General features: G+C 45.7%; 1 protein-coding gene and 31 non-coding genes across 32 annotated transcripts in view; all 32 read right to left on the bottom strand.

Moving 5' to 3' along the window:
* LOC144984559 (uncharacterized) overlaps positions 1 to 16,494 on the bottom strand; it is a 402,969-nt gene that overhangs the window by 339,355 nt on the left and 47,120 nt on the right. The gene's annotated exons all lie outside the window — the stretch shown is intronic.
* LOC144985844 (5S ribosomal RNA) lies at positions 300 to 418 on the bottom strand. Its single transcript, XR_013649674.1, has one exon. It is a non-coding gene; the product is annotated as a 5S ribosomal RNA (ribosomal RNA).
* LOC144985845 (5S ribosomal RNA) lies at positions 826 to 944 on the bottom strand. The gene has a single exon (XR_013649675.1). It is a non-coding gene; the product is annotated as a 5S ribosomal RNA (ribosomal RNA).
* On the bottom strand, positions 1,352 to 1,470 carry LOC144985846 (5S ribosomal RNA). Its single transcript, XR_013649676.1, has one exon. It is a non-coding gene; the product is annotated as a 5S ribosomal RNA (ribosomal RNA).
* LOC144985847 (5S ribosomal RNA) lies at positions 1,899 to 2,017 on the bottom strand. Its single transcript, XR_013649677.1, has one exon. It is a non-coding gene; the product is annotated as a 5S ribosomal RNA (ribosomal RNA).
* Positions 2,426 to 2,544, bottom strand: LOC144985848 (5S ribosomal RNA). Its single transcript, XR_013649678.1, has one exon. It is a non-coding gene; the product is annotated as a 5S ribosomal RNA (ribosomal RNA).
* On the bottom strand, positions 2,952 to 3,070 carry LOC144985849 (5S ribosomal RNA). The gene has a single exon (XR_013649679.1). It is a non-coding gene; the product is annotated as a 5S ribosomal RNA (ribosomal RNA).
* Positions 3,478 to 3,596, bottom strand: LOC144985850 (5S ribosomal RNA). The gene has a single exon (XR_013649680.1). It is a non-coding gene; the product is annotated as a 5S ribosomal RNA (ribosomal RNA).
* On the bottom strand, positions 4,004 to 4,122 carry LOC144985851 (5S ribosomal RNA). The gene has a single exon (XR_013649681.1). It is a non-coding gene; the product is annotated as a 5S ribosomal RNA (ribosomal RNA).
* On the bottom strand, positions 4,552 to 4,670 carry LOC144985853 (5S ribosomal RNA). The gene has a single exon (XR_013649683.1). It is a non-coding gene; the product is annotated as a 5S ribosomal RNA (ribosomal RNA).
* LOC144985854 (5S ribosomal RNA) lies at positions 5,078 to 5,196 on the bottom strand. The gene has a single exon (XR_013649684.1). It is a non-coding gene; the product is annotated as a 5S ribosomal RNA (ribosomal RNA).
* Positions 5,604 to 5,722, bottom strand: LOC144985855 (5S ribosomal RNA). Its single transcript, XR_013649685.1, has one exon. It is a non-coding gene; the product is annotated as a 5S ribosomal RNA (ribosomal RNA).
* Positions 6,152 to 6,270, bottom strand: LOC144985856 (5S ribosomal RNA). Its single transcript, XR_013649686.1, has one exon. It is a non-coding gene; the product is annotated as a 5S ribosomal RNA (ribosomal RNA).
* On the bottom strand, positions 6,678 to 6,796 carry LOC144985857 (5S ribosomal RNA). The gene has a single exon (XR_013649687.1). It is a non-coding gene; the product is annotated as a 5S ribosomal RNA (ribosomal RNA).
* LOC144985858 (5S ribosomal RNA) lies at positions 7,205 to 7,323 on the bottom strand. Its single transcript, XR_013649688.1, has one exon. It is a non-coding gene; the product is annotated as a 5S ribosomal RNA (ribosomal RNA).
* Positions 7,731 to 7,849, bottom strand: LOC144985859 (5S ribosomal RNA). The gene has a single exon (XR_013649689.1). It is a non-coding gene; the product is annotated as a 5S ribosomal RNA (ribosomal RNA).
* LOC144985860 (5S ribosomal RNA) lies at positions 8,257 to 8,375 on the bottom strand. The gene has a single exon (XR_013649690.1). It is a non-coding gene; the product is annotated as a 5S ribosomal RNA (ribosomal RNA).
* On the bottom strand, positions 8,783 to 8,901 carry LOC144985861 (5S ribosomal RNA). Its single transcript, XR_013649691.1, has one exon. It is a non-coding gene; the product is annotated as a 5S ribosomal RNA (ribosomal RNA).
* On the bottom strand, positions 9,309 to 9,427 carry LOC144985862 (5S ribosomal RNA). The gene has a single exon (XR_013649692.1). It is a non-coding gene; the product is annotated as a 5S ribosomal RNA (ribosomal RNA).
* Positions 9,836 to 9,954, bottom strand: LOC144985864 (5S ribosomal RNA). The gene has a single exon (XR_013649694.1). It is a non-coding gene; the product is annotated as a 5S ribosomal RNA (ribosomal RNA).
* LOC144985865 (5S ribosomal RNA) lies at positions 10,362 to 10,480 on the bottom strand. The gene has a single exon (XR_013649695.1). It is a non-coding gene; the product is annotated as a 5S ribosomal RNA (ribosomal RNA).
* Positions 10,888 to 11,006, bottom strand: LOC144985866 (5S ribosomal RNA). Its single transcript, XR_013649696.1, has one exon. It is a non-coding gene; the product is annotated as a 5S ribosomal RNA (ribosomal RNA).
* Positions 11,414 to 11,532, bottom strand: LOC144985867 (5S ribosomal RNA). The gene has a single exon (XR_013649697.1). It is a non-coding gene; the product is annotated as a 5S ribosomal RNA (ribosomal RNA).
* LOC144985868 (5S ribosomal RNA) lies at positions 11,940 to 12,058 on the bottom strand. The gene has a single exon (XR_013649698.1). It is a non-coding gene; the product is annotated as a 5S ribosomal RNA (ribosomal RNA).
* On the bottom strand, positions 12,466 to 12,584 carry LOC144985870 (5S ribosomal RNA). Its single transcript, XR_013649699.1, has one exon. It is a non-coding gene; the product is annotated as a 5S ribosomal RNA (ribosomal RNA).
* LOC144985871 (5S ribosomal RNA) lies at positions 12,992 to 13,110 on the bottom strand. The gene has a single exon (XR_013649700.1). It is a non-coding gene; the product is annotated as a 5S ribosomal RNA (ribosomal RNA).
* Positions 13,518 to 13,636, bottom strand: LOC144985872 (5S ribosomal RNA). The gene has a single exon (XR_013649701.1). It is a non-coding gene; the product is annotated as a 5S ribosomal RNA (ribosomal RNA).
* LOC144985873 (5S ribosomal RNA) lies at positions 14,044 to 14,162 on the bottom strand. The gene has a single exon (XR_013649702.1). It is a non-coding gene; the product is annotated as a 5S ribosomal RNA (ribosomal RNA).
* LOC144985874 (5S ribosomal RNA) lies at positions 14,570 to 14,688 on the bottom strand. The gene has a single exon (XR_013649703.1). It is a non-coding gene; the product is annotated as a 5S ribosomal RNA (ribosomal RNA).
* Positions 15,096 to 15,214, bottom strand: LOC144985876 (5S ribosomal RNA). The gene has a single exon (XR_013649706.1). It is a non-coding gene; the product is annotated as a 5S ribosomal RNA (ribosomal RNA).
* On the bottom strand, positions 15,622 to 15,740 carry LOC144985877 (5S ribosomal RNA). Its single transcript, XR_013649707.1, has one exon. It is a non-coding gene; the product is annotated as a 5S ribosomal RNA (ribosomal RNA).
* LOC144985878 (5S ribosomal RNA) lies at positions 16,148 to 16,266 on the bottom strand. The gene has a single exon (XR_013649708.1). It is a non-coding gene; the product is annotated as a 5S ribosomal RNA (ribosomal RNA).

The raw sequence follows: 16,494 nt of genomic DNA on the forward strand, positions 1-16,494 counted from the left end.
ACACACCCACCTGCTGCAAAAACCATGCCATTTCACCTCTCCTCTGCAAAATCAGCCTTGGTTTAAACACACACAAAGTCTGAACAGAAACACTGCTAACATCTGCTCATTGTAACAGGTGGGTGTAATTAGGCTAAAGGTTATGCATTGACACCTTGATTCTGATTGCTCTGAAGCTACCTGATTACTTTACATGAGGCAAAAGTTGTTTATTAAAAAAAAAAAAAAACAAACCTTAGGTGAACTTTGAAGCAGATTTTGGAAGAACACCCTCTGCTGGTTGGGAGGAAAAGATGGAAAACTTACAGCACCTGGTATTCCCAAGCGGTCTCCCATCCAGGTACTAACCAGGCCCAACCCTGTTTGGCTTCCGAGATCGGACGAGATCGGGCGGGTCCAGAGTGGTGTGGCCGTAAGCACTTGCCAGTGTCCAGCAAAGCCTCTTGGCCACTCAATCTCAAGGTTTTCCTGCTTAAAGCTACAGGCTTGCCATTGTGTCCTCCTGATTAACACACCTGCTGACTAGACACACCCACCTGCTGCAAAAACCATGCCATTTCACCTCTCCTCTGCAAAATCAGCCTTGGTTTAAACACACACAAAGTCTGAACAGAAACACTGCTAACATCTGCTCATTGTAACAGGTGGGTGTAATTAGGCTAAAGGTTATGCATTGACACCTTGATTCTGATTGCTCTGAAGCTACCTGATTACTTTACATGAGGCAAAAGTTGTTTATTAAAAAAAAAAAAAAAAAAACCTTAGGTGAACTTTGAAGCAGATTTTGGAAGAACACCCTCTGCTGGTTGGGAGGAAAAGATGGAAAACTTACAGCACCTGGTATTCCCAAGCGGTCTCCCATCCAGGTACTAACCAGGCCCAACCCTGTTTGGCTTCCGAGATCGGACGAGATCGGGCGGGTCCAGAGTGGTGTGGCCGTAAGCACTTGCCAGTGTCCAGCAAAGCCTCTTGGCCACTCAATCTCAAGGTTTTCCTGCTTAAAGCTACAGGCTTGCCATTGTGTCCTCCTGATTAACACACCTGCTGACTAGACACACCCACCTGCTGCAAAAACCATGCCATTTCACCTCTCCTCTGCAAAATCAGCCTTGGTTTAAACACACACAAAGTCTGAACAGAAACACTGCTAACATCTGCTCATTGTAACAGGTGGGTGTAATTAGGCTAAAGGTTATGCATTGACACCTTGATTCTGATTGCTCTGAAGCTACCTGATTACTTTACATGAGGCAAAAGTTGTTTATTAAAAAAAAAAAAAAAAAAACCTTAAGTGAACTTTGAAGCAGATTTTGGAAGAACACCCTCTGCTGGTTGGGAGGAAAAGATGGAAAACTTACAGCACCTGGTATTCCCAAGCGGTCTCCCATCCAGGTACTAACCAGGCCCAACCCTGTTTGGCTTCCGAGATCGGACGAGATCGGGCGGGTCCAGAGTGGTGTGGCCGTAAGCACTTGCCAGTGTCCAGCAAAGCCTCTTGGCCACTCAATCTCAAGGTTTTCCTGCTTAAAGCTACAGGCTTGCCATTGTGTCCTCCTGATTAACACACCTGCTGACTAGACACACCCACCTGCTGCAAAAACCATGCCATTTCACCTCTCCTCTGCAAAATCAGCCTTGGTTTAAACACACACAAAGTCTGAACAGAAACACTGCTAACATCTGCTCATTGTAACAGGTGGGTGTAATTAGGCTAAAGGTTATGCATTGACACCTTGATTCTGATTGCTCTGAAGCTACCTGATTACTTTACATGAGGCAAAAGTTGTTTATTAAAAAAAAAAAAAAAAAAAAGAAAAAGAAAAAGGAAAAAACCTTAGGTGAACTTTGAAGCAGATTTTGGAAGAACACCCTCTGCTGGTTGGGAGGAAAAGATGGAAAACTTACAGCACCTGGTATTCCCAAGCGGTCTCCCATCCAGGTACTAACCAGGCCCAACCCTGTTTGGCTTCCGAGATCGGACGAGATCGGGCGGGTCCAGAGTGGTGTGGCCGTAAGCACTTGCCAGTGTCCAGCAAAGCCTCTTGGCCACTCAATCTCAAGGTTTTCCTGCTTAAAGCTACAGGCTTGCCATTGTGTCCTCCTGATTAACACACCTGCTGACTAGACACACCCACCTGCTGCAAAAACCATGCCATTTCACCTCTCCTCTGCAAAATCAGCCTTGGTTTAAACACACACAAAGTCTGAACAGAAACACTGCTAACATCTGCTCATTGTAACAGGTGGGTGTAATTAGGCTAAAGGTTATGCATTGACACCTTGATTCTGATTGCTCTGAAGCTACCTGATTACTTTACATGAGGCAAAAGTTGTTTATTAAAAAAAAAAAAAAAAAAAACCTTAGGTGAACTTTGAAGCAGATTTTGGAAGAACACCCTCTGCTGGTTGGGAGGAAAAGATGGAAAACTTACAGCACCTGGTATTCCCAAGCGGTCTCCCATCCAGGTACTAACCAGGCCCAACCCTGTTTGGCTTCCGAGATCGGACGAGATCGGGCGGGTCCAGAGTGGTGTGGCCGTAAGCACTTGCCAGTGTCCAGCAAAGCCTCTTGGCCACTCAATCTCAAGGTTTTCCTGCTTAAAGCTACAGGCTTGCCATTGTGTCCTCCTGATTAACACACCTGCTGACTAGACACACCCACCTGCTGCAAAAACCATGCCATTTCACCTCTCCTCTGCAAAATCAGCCTTGGTTTAAACACACACAAAGTCTGAACAGAAACACTGCTAACATCTGCTCATTGTAACAGGTGGGTGTAATTAGGCTAAAGGTTATGCATTGACACCTTGATTCTGATTGCTCTGAAGCTACCTGATTACTTTACATGAGGCAAAAGTTGTTTATTAAAAAAAAAAAAAAAAAAACCTTAGGTGAACTTTGAAGCAGATTTTGGAAGAACACCCTCTGCTGGTTGGGAGGAAAAGATGGAAAACTTACAGCACCTGGTATTCCCAAGCGGTCTCCCATCCAGGTACTAACCAGGCCCAACCCTGTTTGGCTTCCGAGATCGGACGAGATCGGGCGGGTCCAGAGTGGTGTGGCCGTAAGCACTTGCCAGTGTCCAGCAAAGCCTCTTGGCCACTCAATCTCAAGGTTTTCCTGCTTAAAGCTACAGGCTTGCCATTGTGTCCTCCTGATTAACACACCTGCTGACTAGACACACCCACCTGCTGCAAAAACCATGCCATTTCACCTCTCCTCTGCAAAATCAGCCTTGGTTTAAACACACACAAAGTCTGAACAGAAACACTGCTAACATCTGCTCATTGTAACAGGTGGGTGTAATTAGGCTAAAGGTTATGCATTGACACCTTGATTCTGATTGCTCTGAAGCTACCTGATTACTTTACATGAGGCAAAAGTTGTTTATTAAAAAAAAAAAAAAAAAAACCTTAGGTGAACTTTGAAGCAGATTTTGGAAGAACACCCTCTGCTGGTTGGGAGGAAAAGATGGAAAACTTACAGCACCTGGTATTCCCAAGCGGTCTCCCATCCAGGTACTAACCAGGCCCAACCCTGTTTGGCTTCCGAGATCGGACGAGATCGGGCGGGTCCAGAGTGGTGTGGCCGTAAGCACTTGCCAGTGTCCAGCAAAGCCTCTTGGCCACTCAATCTCAAGGTTTTCCTGCTTAAAGCTACAGGCTTGCCATTGTGTCCTCCTGATTAACACACCTGCTGACTAGACACACCCACCTGCTGCAAAAACCATGCCATTTCACCTCTCCTCTGCAAAATCAGCCTTGGTTTAAACACACACAAAGTCTGAACAGAAACACTGCTAACATCTGCTCATTGTAACAGGTGGGTGTAATTAGGCTAAAGGTTATGCATTGACACCTTGATTCTGATTGCTCTGAAGCTACCTGATTACTTTACATGAGGCAAAAGTTGTTTATTAAAAAAAAAAAAAAAAAAACCTTAGGTGAACTTTGAAGCAGATTTTGGAAGAACACCCTCTGCTGGTTGGGAGGAAAAGATGGAAAACTTACAGCACCTGGTATTCCCAAGCGGTCTCCCATCCAGGTACTAACCAGGCCCAACCCTGTTTGGCTTCCGAGATCGGACGAGATCGGGCGGGTCCAGAGTGGTGTGGCCGTAAGCACTTGCCAGTGTCCAGCAAAGCCTCTTGGCCACTCAATCTCAAGGTTTTCCTGCTTAAAGCTACAGGCTTGCCATTGTGTCCTCCTGATTAACACACCTGCTGACTAGACACACCCACCTGCTGCAAAAACCATGCCATTTCACCTCTCCTCTGCAAAATCAGCCTTGGTTTAAACACACACAAAGTCTGAACAGAAACACTGCTAACATCTGCTCATTGTAACAGGTGGGTGTAATTAGGCTAAAGGTTATGCATTGACACCTTGATTCTGATTGCTCTGAAGCTACCTGATTACTTTACATGAGGCAAAAGTTGTTTATTAAAAAAAAAAAAAAAAAAAAAGAAAAAGAAAAAGGAAAAAACCTTAGGTGAACTTTGAAGCAGATTTTGGAAGAACACCCTCTGCTGGTTGGGAGGAAAAGATGGAAAACTTACAGCACCTGGTATTCCCAAGCGGTCTCCCATCCAGGTACTAACCAGGCCCAACCCTGTTTGGCTTCCGAGATCGGACGAGATCGGGCGGGTCCAGAGTGGTGTGGCCGTAAGCACTTGCCAGTGTCCAGCAAAGCCTCTTGGCCACTCAATCTCAAGGTTTTCCTGCTTAAAGCTACAGGCTTGCCATTGTGTCCTCCTGATTAACACACCTGCTGACTAGACACACCCACCTGCTGCAAAAACCATGCCATTTCACCTCTCCTCTGCAAAATCAGCCTTGGTTTAAACACACACAAAGTCTGAACAGAAACACTGCTAACATCTGCTCATTGTAACAGGTGGGTGTAATTAGGCTAAAGGTTATGCATTGACACCTTGATTCTGATTGCTCTGAAGCTACCTGATTACTTTACATGAGGCAAAAGTTGTTTATTAAAAAAAAAAAAAAAAAAACCTTAGGTGAACTTTGAAGCAGATTTTGGAAGAACACCCTCTGCTGGTTGGGAGGAAAAGATGGAAAACTTACAGCACCTGGTATTCCCAAGCGGTCTCCCATCCAGGTACTAACCAGGCCCAACCCTGTTTGGCTTCCGAGATCGGACGAGATCGGGCGGGTCCAGAGTGGTGTGGCCGTAAGCACTTGCCAGTGTCCAGCAAAGCCTCTTGGCCACTCAATCTCAAGGTTTTCCTGCTTAAAGCTACAGGCTTGCCATTGTGTCCTCCTGATTAACACACCTGCTGACTAGACACACCCACCTGCTGCAAAAACCATGCCATTTCACCTCTCCTCTGCAAAATCAGCCTTGGTTTAAACACACACAAAGTCTGAACAGAAACACTGCTAACATCTGCTCATTGTAACAGGTGGGTGTAATTAGGCTAAAGGTTATGCATTGACACCTTGATTCTGATTGCTCTGAAGCTACCTGATTACTTTACATGAGGCAAAAGTTGTTTATTAAAAAAAAAAAAAAAAAAACCTTAGGTGAACTTTGAAGCAGATTTTGGAAGAACACCCTCTGCTGGTTGGGAGGAAAAGATGGAAAACTTACAGCACCTGGTATTCCCAAGCGGTCTCCCATCCAGGTACTAACCAGGCCCAACCCTGTTTGGCTTCCGAGATCGGACGAGATCGGGCGGGTCCAGAGTGGTGTGGCCGTAAGCACTTGCCAGTGTCCAGCAAAGCCTCTTGGCCACTCAATCTCAAGGTTTTCCTGCTTAAAGCTACAGGCTTGCCATTGTGTCCTCCTGATTAACACACCTGCTGACTAGACACACCCACCTGCTGCAAAAACCATGCCATTTCACCTCTCCTCTGCAAAATCAGCCTTGGTTTAAACACACACAAAGTCTGAACAGAAACACTGCTAACATCTGCTCATTGTAACAGGTGGGTGTAATTAGGCTAAAGGTTATGCATTGACACCTTGATTCTGATTGCTCTGAAGCTACCTGATTACTTTACATGAGGCAAAAGTTGTTTATTAAAAAAAAAAAAAAAAAAAAAGAAAAAGAAAAAGGAAAAAACCTTAGGTGAACTTTGAAGCAGATTTTGGAAGAACACCCTCTGCTGGTTGGGAGGAAAAGATGGAAAACTTACAGCACCTGGTATTCCCAAGCGGTCTCCCATCCAGGTACTAACCAGGCCCAACCCTGTTTGGCTTCCGAGATCGGACGAGATCGGGCGGGTCCAGAGTGGTGTGGCCGTAAGCACTTGCCAGTGTCCAGCAAAGCCTCTTGGCCACTCAATCTCAAGGTTTTCCTGCTTAAAGCTACAGGCTTGCCATTGTGTCCTCCTGATTAACACACCTGCTGACTAGACACACCCACCTGCTGCAAAAACCATGCCATTTCACCTCTCCTCTGCAAAATCAGCCTTGGTTTAAACACACACAAAGTCTGAACAGAAACACTGCTAACATCTGCTCATTGTAACAGGTGGGTGTAATTAGGCTAAAGGTTATGCATTGACACCTTGATTCTGATTGCTCTGAAGCTACCTGATTACTTTACATGAGGCAAAAGTTGTTTATTAAAAAAAAAAAAAAAAAAACCTTAGGTGAACTTTGAAGCAGATTTTGGAAGAACACCCTCTGCTGGTTGGGAGGAAAAGATGGAAAACTTACAGCACCTGGTATTCCCAAGCGGTCTCCCATCCAGGTACTAACCAGGCCCAACCCTGTTTGGCTTCCGAGATCGGACGAGATCGGGCGGGTCCAGAGTGGTGTGGCCGTAAGCACTTGCCAGTGTCCAGCAAAGCCTCTTGGCCACTCAATCTCAAGGTTTTCCTGCTTAAAGCTACAGGCTTGCCATTGTGTCCTCCTGATTAACACACCTGCTGACTAGACACACCCACCTGCTGCAAAAACCATGCCATTTCACCTCTCCTCTGCAAAATCAGCCTTGGTTTAAACACACACAAAGTCTGAACAGAAACACTGCTAACATCTGCTCATTGTAACAGGTGGGTGTAATTAGGCTAAAGGTTATGCATTGACACCTTGATTCTGATTGCTCTGAAGCTACCTGATTACTTTACATGAGGCAAAAGTTGTTTATTAAAAAAAAAAAAAAAAAAAACCTTAGGTGAACTTTGAAGCAGATTTTGGAAGAACACCCTCTGCTGGTTGGGAGGAAAAGATGGAAAACTTACAGCACCTGGTATTCCCAAGCGGTCTCCCATCCAGGTACTAACCAGGCCCAACCCTGTTTGGCTTCCGAGATCGGACGAGATCGGGCGGGTCCAGAGTGGTGTGGCCGTAAGCACTTGCCAGTGTCCAGCAAAGCCTCTTGGCCACTCAATCTCAAGGTTTTCCTGCTTAAAGCTACAGGCTTGCCATTGTGTCCTCCTGATTAACACACCTGCTGACTAGACACACCCACCTGCTGCAAAAACCATGCCATTTCACCTCTCCTCTGCAAAATCAGCCTTGGTTTAAACACACACAAAGTCTGAACAGAAACACTGCTAACATCTGCTCATTGTAACAGGTGGGTGTAATTAGGCTAAAGGTTATGCATTGACACCTTGATTCTGATTGCTCTGAAGCTACCTGATTACTTTACATGAGGCAAAAGTTGTTTATTAAAAAAAAAAAAAAAAAAACCTTAGGTGAACTTTGAAGCAGATTTTGGAAGAACACCCTCTGCTGGTTGGGAGGAAAAGATGGAAAACTTACAGCACCTGGTATTCCCAAGCGGTCTCCCATCCAGGTACTAACCAGGCCCAACCCTGTTTGGCTTCCGAGATCGGACGAGATCGGGCGGGTCCAGAGTGGTGTGGCCGTAAGCACTTGCCAGTGTCCAGCAAAGCCTCTTGGCCACTCAATCTCAAGGTTTTCCTGCTTAAAGCTACAGGCTTGCCATTGTGTCCTCCTGATTAACACACCTGCTGACTAGACACACCCACCTGCTGCAAAAACCATGCCATTTCACCTCTCCTCTGCAAAATCAGCCTTGGTTTAAACACACACAAAGTCTGAACAGAAACACTGCTAACATCTGCTCATTGTAACAGGTGGGTGTAATTAGGCTAAAGGTTATGCATTGACACCTTGATTCTGATTGCTCTGAAGCTACCTGATTACTTTACATGAGGCAAAAGTTGTTTATTAAAAAAAAAAAAAAAAAAACCTTAGGTGAACTTTGAAGCAGATTTTGGAAGAACACCCTCTGCTGGTTGGGAGGAAAAGATGGAAAACTTACAGCACCTGGTATTCCCAAGCGGTCTCCCATCCAGGTACTAACCAGGCCCAACCCTGTTTGGCTTCCGAGATCGGACGAGATCGGGCGGGTCCAGAGTGGTGTGGCCGTAAGCACTTGCCAGTGTCCAGCAAAGCCTCTTGGCCACTCAATCTCAAGGTTTTCCTGCTTAAAGCTACAGGCTTGCCATTGTGTCCTCCTGATTAACACACCTGCTGACTAGACACACCCACCTGCTGCAAAAACCATGCCATTTCACCTCTCCTCTGCAAAATCAGCCTTGGTTTAAACACACACAAAGTCTGAACAGAAACACTGCTAACATCTGCTCATTGTAACAGGTGGGTGTAATTAGGCTAAAGGTTATGCATTGACACCTTGATTCTGATTGCTCTGAAGCTACCTGATTACTTTACATGAGGCAAAAGTTGTTTATTAAAAAAAAAAAAAAAAAAACCTTAGGTGAACTTTGAAGCAGATTTTGGAAGAACACCCTCTGCTGGTTGGGAGGAAAAGATGGAAAACTTACAGCACCTGGTATTCCCAAGCGGTCTCCCATCCAGGTACTAACCAGGCCCAACCCTGTTTGGCTTCCGAGATCGGACGAGATCGGGCGGGTCCAGAGTGGTGTGGCCGTAAGCACTTGCCAGTGTCCAGCAAAGCCTCTTGGCCACTCAATCTCAAGGTTTTCCTGCTTAAAGCTACAGGCTTGCCATTGTGTCCTCCTGATTAACACACCTGCTGACTAGACACACCCACCTGCTGCAAAAACCATGCCATTTCACCTCTCCTCTGCAAAATCAGCCTTGGTTTAAACACACACAAAGTCTGAACAGAAACACTGCTAACATCTGCTCATTGTAACAGGTGGGTGTAATTAGGCTAAAGGTTATGCATTGACACCTTGATTCTGATTGCTCTGAAGCTACCTGATTACTTTACATGAGGCAAAAGTTGTTTATTAAAAAAAAAAAAAAAAAAACCTTAGGTGAACTTTGAAGCAGATTTTGGAAGAACACCCTCTGCTGGTTGGGAGGAAAAGATGGAAAACTTACAGCACCTGGTATTCCCAAGCGGTCTCCCATCCAGGTACTAACCAGGCCCAACCCTGTTTGGCTTCCGAGATCGGACGAGATCGGGCGGGTCCAGAGTGGTGTGGCCGTAAGCACTTGCCAGTGTCCAGCAAAGCCTCTTGGCCACTCAATCTCAAGGTTTTCCTGCTTAAAGCTACAGGCTTGCCATTGTGTCCTCCTGATTAACACACCTGCTGACTAGACACACCCACCTGCTGCAAAAACCATGCCATTTCACCTCTCCTCTGCAAAATCAGCCTTGGTTTAAACACACACAAAGTCTGAACAGAAACACTGCTAACATCTGCTCATTGTAACAGGTGGGTGTAATTAGGCTAAAGGTTATGCATTGACACCTTGATTCTGATTGCTCTGAAGCTACCTGATTACTTTACATGAGGCAAAAGTTGTTTATTAAAAAAAAAAAAAAAAAAAACCTTAGGTGAACTTTGAAGCAGATTTTGGAAGAACACCCTCTGCTGGTTGGGAGGAAAAGATGGAAAACTTACAGCACCTGGTATTCCCAAGCGGTCTCCCATCCAGGTACTAACCAGGCCCAACCCTGTTTGGCTTCCGAGATCGGACGAGATCGGGCGGGTCCAGAGTGGTGTGGCCGTAAGCACTTGCCAGTGTCCAGCAAAGCCTCTTGGCCACTCAATCTCAAGGTTTTCCTGCTTAAAGCTACAGGCTTGCCATTGTGTCCTCCTGATTAACACACCTGCTGACTAGACACACCCACCTGCTGCAAAAACCATGCCATTTCACCTCTCCTCTGCAAAATCAGCCTTGGTTTAAACACACACAAAGTCTGAACAGAAACACTGCTAACATCTGCTCATTGTAACAGGTGGGTGTAATTAGGCTAAAGGTTATGCATTGACACCTTGATTCTGATTGCTCTGAAGCTACCTGATTACTTTACATGAGGCAAAAGTTGTTTATTAAAAAAAAAAAAAAAAAAACCTTAGGTGAACTTTGAAGCAGATTTTGGAAGAACACCCTCTGCTGGTTGGGAGGAAAAGATGGAAAACTTACAGCACCTGGTATTCCCAAGCGGTCTCCCATCCAGGTACTAACCAGGCCCAACCCTGTTTGGCTTCCGAGATCGGACGAGATCGGGCGGGTCCAGAGTGGTGTGGCCGTAAGCACTTGCCAGTGTCCAGCAAAGCCTCTTGGCCACTCAATCTCAAGGTTTTCCTGCTTAAAGCTACAGGCTTGCCATTGTGTCCTCCTGATTAACACACCTGCTGACTAGACACACCCACCTGCTGCAAAAACCATGCCATTTCACCTCTCCTCTGCAAAATCAGCCTTGGTTTAAACACACACAAAGTCTGAACAGAAACACTGCTAACATCTGCTCATTGTAACAGGTGGGTGTAATTAGGCTAAAGGTTATGCATTGACACCTTGATTCTGATTGCTCTGAAGCTACCTGATTACTTTACATGAGGCAAAAGTTGTTTATTAAAAAAAAAAAAAAAAAAACCTTAGGTGAACTTTGAAGCAGATTTTGGAAGAACACCCTCTGCTGGTTGGGAGGAAAAGATGGAAAACTTACAGCACCTGGTATTCCCAAGCGGTCTCCCATCCAGGTACTAACCAGGCCCAACCCTGTTTGGCTTCCGAGATCGGACGAGATCGGGCGGGTCCAGAGTGGTGTGGCCGTAAGCACTTGCCAGTGTCCAGCAAAGCCTCTTGGCCACTCAATCTCAAGGTTTTCCTGCTTAAAGCTACAGGCTTGCCATTGTGTCCTCCTGATTAACACACCTGCTGACTAGACACACCCACCTGCTGCAAAAACCATGCCATTTCACCTCTCCTCTGCAAAATCAGCCTTGGTTTAAACACACACAAAGTCTGAACAGAAACACTGCTAACATCTGCTCATTGTAACAGGTGGGTGTAATTAGGCTAAAGGTTATGCATTGACACCTTGATTCTGATTGCTCTGAAGCTACCTGATTACTTTACATGAGGCAAAAGTTGTTTATTAAAAAAAAAAAAAAAAAAACCTTAGGTGAACTTTGAAGCAGATTTTGGAAGAACACCCTCTGCTGGTTGGGAGGAAAAGATGGAAAACTTACAGCACCTGGTATTCCCAAGCGGTCTCCCATCCAGGTACTAACCAGGCCCAACCCTGTTTGGCTTCCGAGATCGGACGAGATCGGGCGGGTCCAGAGTGGTGTGGCCGTAAGCACTTGCCAGTGTCCAGCAAAGCCTCTTGGCCACTCAATCTCAAGGTTTTCCTGCTTAAAGCTACAGGCTTGCCATTGTGTCCTCCTGATTAACACACCTGCTGACTAGACACACCCACCTGCTGCAAAAACCATGCCATTTCACCTCTCCTCTGCAAAATCAGCCTTGGTTTAAACACACACAAAGTCTGAACAGAAACACTGCTAACATCTGCTCATTGTAACAGGTGGGTGTAATTAGGCTAAAGGTTATGCATTGACACCTTGATTCTGATTGCTCTGAAGCTACCTGATTACTTTACATGAGGCAAAAGTTGTTTATTAAAAAAAAAAAAAAAAAAACCTTAGGTGAACTTTGAAGCAGATTTTGGAAGAACACCCTCTGCTGGTTGGGAGGAAAAGATGGAAAACTTACAGCACCTGGTATTCCCAAGCGGTCTCCCATCCAGGTACTAACCAGGCCCAACCCTGTTTGGCTTCCGAGATCGGACGAGATCGGGCGGGTCCAGAGTGGTGTGGCCGTAAGCACTTGCCAGTGTCCAGCAAAGCCTCTTGGCCACTCAATCTCAAGGTTTTCCTGCTTAAAGCTACAGGCTTGCCATTGTGTCCTCCTGATTAACACACCTGCTGACTAGACACACCCACCTGCTGCAAAAACCATGCCATTTCACCTCTCCTCTGCAAAATCAGCCTTGGTTTAAACACACACAAAGTCTGAACAGAAACACTGCTAACATCTGCTCATTGTAACAGGTGGGTGTAATTAGGCTAAAGGTTATGCATTGACACCTTGATTCTGATTGCTCTGAAGCTACCTGATTACTTTACATGAGGCAAAAGTTGTTTATTAAAAAAAAAAAAAAAAAAACCTTAGGTGAACTTTGAAGCAGATTTTGGAAGAACACCCTCTGCTGGTTGGGAGGAAAAGATGGAAAACTTACAGCACCTGGTATTCCCAAGCGGTCTCCCATCCAGGTACTAACCAGGCCCAACCCTGTTTGGCTTCCGAGATCGGACGAGATCGGGCGGGTCCAGAGTGGTGTGGCCGTAAGCACTTGCCAGTGTCCAGCAAAGCCTCTTGGCCACTCAATCTCAAGGTTTTCCTGCTTAAAGCTACAGGCTTGCCATTGTGTCCTCCTGATTAACACACCTGCTGACTAGACACACCCACCTGCTGCAAAAACCATGCCATTTCACCTCTCCTCTGCAAAATCAGCCTTGGTTTAAACACACACAAAGTCTGAACAGAAACACTGCTAACATCTGCTCATTGTAACAGGTGGGTGTAATTAGGCTAAAGGTTATGCATTGACACCTTGATTCTGATTGCTCTGAAGCTACCTGATTACTTTACATGAGGCAAAAGTTGTTTATTAAAAAAAAAAAAAAAAAAACCTTAGGTGAACTTTGAAGCAGATTTTGGAAGAACACCCTCTGCTGGTTGGGAGGAAAAGATGGAAAACTTACAGCACCTGGTATTCCCAAGCGGTCTCCCATCCAGGTACTAACCAGGCCCAACCCTGTTTGGCTTCCGAGATCGGACGAGATCGGGCGGGTCCAGAGTGGTGTGGCCGTAAGCACTTGCCAGTGTCCAGCAAAGCCTCTTGGCCACTCAATCTCAAGGTTTTCCTGCTTAAAGCTACAGGCTTGCCATTGTGTCCTCCTGATTAACACACCTGCTGACTAGACACACCCACCTGCTGCAAAAACCATGCCATTTCACCTCTCCTCTGCAAAATCAGCCTTGGTTTAAACACACACAAAGTCTGAACAGAAACACTGCTAACATCTGCTCATTGTAACAGGTGGGTGTAATTAGGCTAAAGGTTATGCATTGACACCTTGATTCTGATTGCTCTGAAGCTACCTGATTACTTTACATGAGGCAAAAGTTGTTTATTAAAAAAAAAAAAAAAAAAACCTTAGGTGAACTTTGAAGCAGATTTTGGAAGAACACCCTCTGCTGGTTGGGAGGAAAAGATGGAAAACTTACAGCACCTGGTATTCCCAAGCGGTCTCCCATCCAGGTACTAACCAGGCCCAACCCTGTTTGGCTTCCGAGATCGGACGAGATCGGGCGGGTCCAGAGTGGTGTGGCCGTAAGCACTTGCCAGTGTCCAGCAAAGCCTCTTGGCCACTCAATCTCAAGGTTTTCCTGCTTAAAGCTACAGGCTTGCCATTGTGTCCTCCTGATTAACACACCTGCTGACTAGACACACCCACCTGCTGCAAAAACCATGCCATTTCACCTCTCCTCTGCAAAATCAGCCTTGGTTTAAACACACACAAAGTCTGAACAGAAACACTGCTAACATCTGCTCATTGTAACAGGTGGGTGTAATTAGGCTAAAGGTTATGCATTGACACCTTGATTCTGATTGCTCTGAAGCTACCTGATTACTTTACATGAGGCAAAAGTTGTTTATTAAAAAAAAAAAAAAACAAACCTTAGGTGAACTTTGAAGCAGATTTTGGAAGAACACCCTCTGCTGGTTGGGAGGAAAAGATGGAAAACTTACAGCACCTGGTATTCCCAAGCGGTCTCCCATCCAGGTACTAACCAGGCCCAACCCTGTTTGGCTTCCGAGATCGGACGAGATCGGGCGGGTCCAGAGTGGTGTGGCCGTAAGCACTTGCCAGTGTCCAGCAAAGCCTCTTGGCCACTCAATCTCAAGGTTTTCCTGCTTAAAGCTACAGGCTTGCCATTGTGTCCTCCTGATTAACACACCTGCTGACTAGACACACCCACCTGCTGCAAAAACCATGCCATTTCACCTCTCCTCTGCAAAATCAGCCTTGGTTTAAACACACACAAAGTCTGAACAGAAACACTGCTAACATCTGCTCATTGTAACAGGTGGGTGTAATTAGGCTAAAGGTTATGCATTGACACCTTGATTCTGATTGCTCTGAAGCTACCTGATTACTTTACATGAGGCAAAAGTTGTTTATTAAAAAAAAAAAAAAAAAAACCTTAGGTGAACTTTGAAGCAGATTTTGGAAGAACACCCTCTGCTGGTTGGGAGGAAAAGATGGAAAACTTACAGCACCTGGTATTCCCAAGCGGTCTCCCATCCAGGTACTAACCAGGCCCAACCCTGTTTGGCTTCCGAGATCGGACGAGATCGGGCGGGTCCAGAGTGGTGTGGCCGTAAGCACTTGCCAGTGTCCAGCAAAGCCTCTTGGCCACTCAATCTCAAGGTTTTCCTGCTTAAAGCTACAGGCTTGCCATTGTGTCCTCCTGATTAACACACCTGCTGACTAGACACACCCACCTGCTGCAAAAACCATGCCATTTCACCTCTCCTCTGCAAAATCAGCCTTGGTTTAAACACACACAAAGTCTGAACAGAAACACTGCTAACATCTGCTCATTGTAACAGGTGGGTGTAATTAGGCTAAAGGTTATGCATTGACACCTTGATTCTGATTGCTCTGAAGCTACCTGATTACTTTACATGAGGCAAAAGTTGTTTATTAAAAAAAAAAAAAAAAAAACCTTAGGTGAACTTTGAAGCAGATTTTGGAAGAACACCCTCTGCTGGTTGGGAGGAAAAGATGGAAAACTTACAGCACCTGGTATTCCCAAGCGGTCTCCCATCCAGGTACTAACCAGGCCCAACCCTGTTTGGCTTCCGAGATCGGACGAGATCGGGCGGGTCCAGAGTGGTGTGGCCGTAAGCACTTGCCAGTGTCCAGCAAAGCCTCTTGGCCACTCAATCTCAAGGTTTTCCTGCTTAAAGCTACAGGCTTGCCATTGTGTCCTCCTGATTAACACACCTGCTGACTAGACACACCCACCTGCTGCAAAAACCATGCCATTTCACCTCTCCTCTGCAAAATCAGCCTTGGTTTAAACACACACAAAGTCTGAACAGAAACACTGCTAACATCTGCTCATTGTAACAGGTGGGTGTAATTAGGCTAAAGGTTATGCATTGACACCTTGATTCTGATTGCTCTGAAGCTACCTGATTACTTTACATGAGGCAAAAGTTGTTTATTAAAAAAAAAAAAAAAAAAACCTTAGGTGAACTTTGAAGCAGATTTTGGAAGAACACCCTCTGCTGGTTGGGAGGAAAAGATGGAAAACTTACAGCACCTGGTATTCCCAAGCGGTCTCCCATCCAGGTACTAACCAGGCCCAACCCTGTTTGGCTTCCGAGATCGGACGAGATCGGGCGGGTCCAGAGTGGTGTGGCCGTAAGCACTTGCCAGTGTCCAGCAAAGCCTCTTGGCCACTCAATCTCAAGGTTTTCCTGCTTAAAGCTACAGGCTTGCCATTGTGTCCTCCTGATTAACACACCTGCTGACTAGACACACCCACCTGCTGCAAAAACCATGCCATTTCACCTCTCCTCTGCAAAATCAGCCTTGGTTTAAACACACACAAAGTCTGAACAGAAACACTGCTAACATCTGCTCATTGTAACAGGTGGGTGTAATTAGGCTAAAGGTTATGCATTGACACCTTGATTCTGATTGCTCTGAAGCTACCTGATTACTTTACATGAGGCAAAAGTTGTTTATTAAAAAAAAAAAAAAAAAAACCTTAGGTGAACTTTGAAGCAGATTTTGGAAGAACACCCTCTGCTGGTTGGGAGGAAAAGATGGAAAACTTACAGCACCTGGTATTCCCAAGCGGTCTCCCATCCAGGTACTAACCAGGCCCAACCCTGTTTGGCTTCCGAGATCGGACGAGATCGGGCGGGTCCAGAGTGGTGTGGCCGTAAGCACTTGCCAGTGTCCAGCAAAGCCTCTTGGCCACTCAATCTCAAGGTTTTCCTGCTTAAAGCTACAGGCTTGCCATTGTGTCCTCCTGATTAACACACCTGCTGACTAGACACACCCACCTGCTGCAAAAACCATGCCATTTCACCTCTCCTCTGCAAAATCAGCCTTGGTTTAAACACACACAAAGTCTGAACAGAAACACTGCTAACATCTGCTCATTGTAACAGGT

Source organism: Oryzias latipes, chromosome 16 (genome assembly GCF_053564925.1).
Source record: "Oryzias latipes strain Hd-rR chromosome 16, Olatipes_Hd-rR_3.1".
NCBI classification, from domain to species: Eukaryota; Metazoa; Chordata; class Actinopteri; order Beloniformes; family Adrianichthyidae; genus Oryzias; species Oryzias latipes.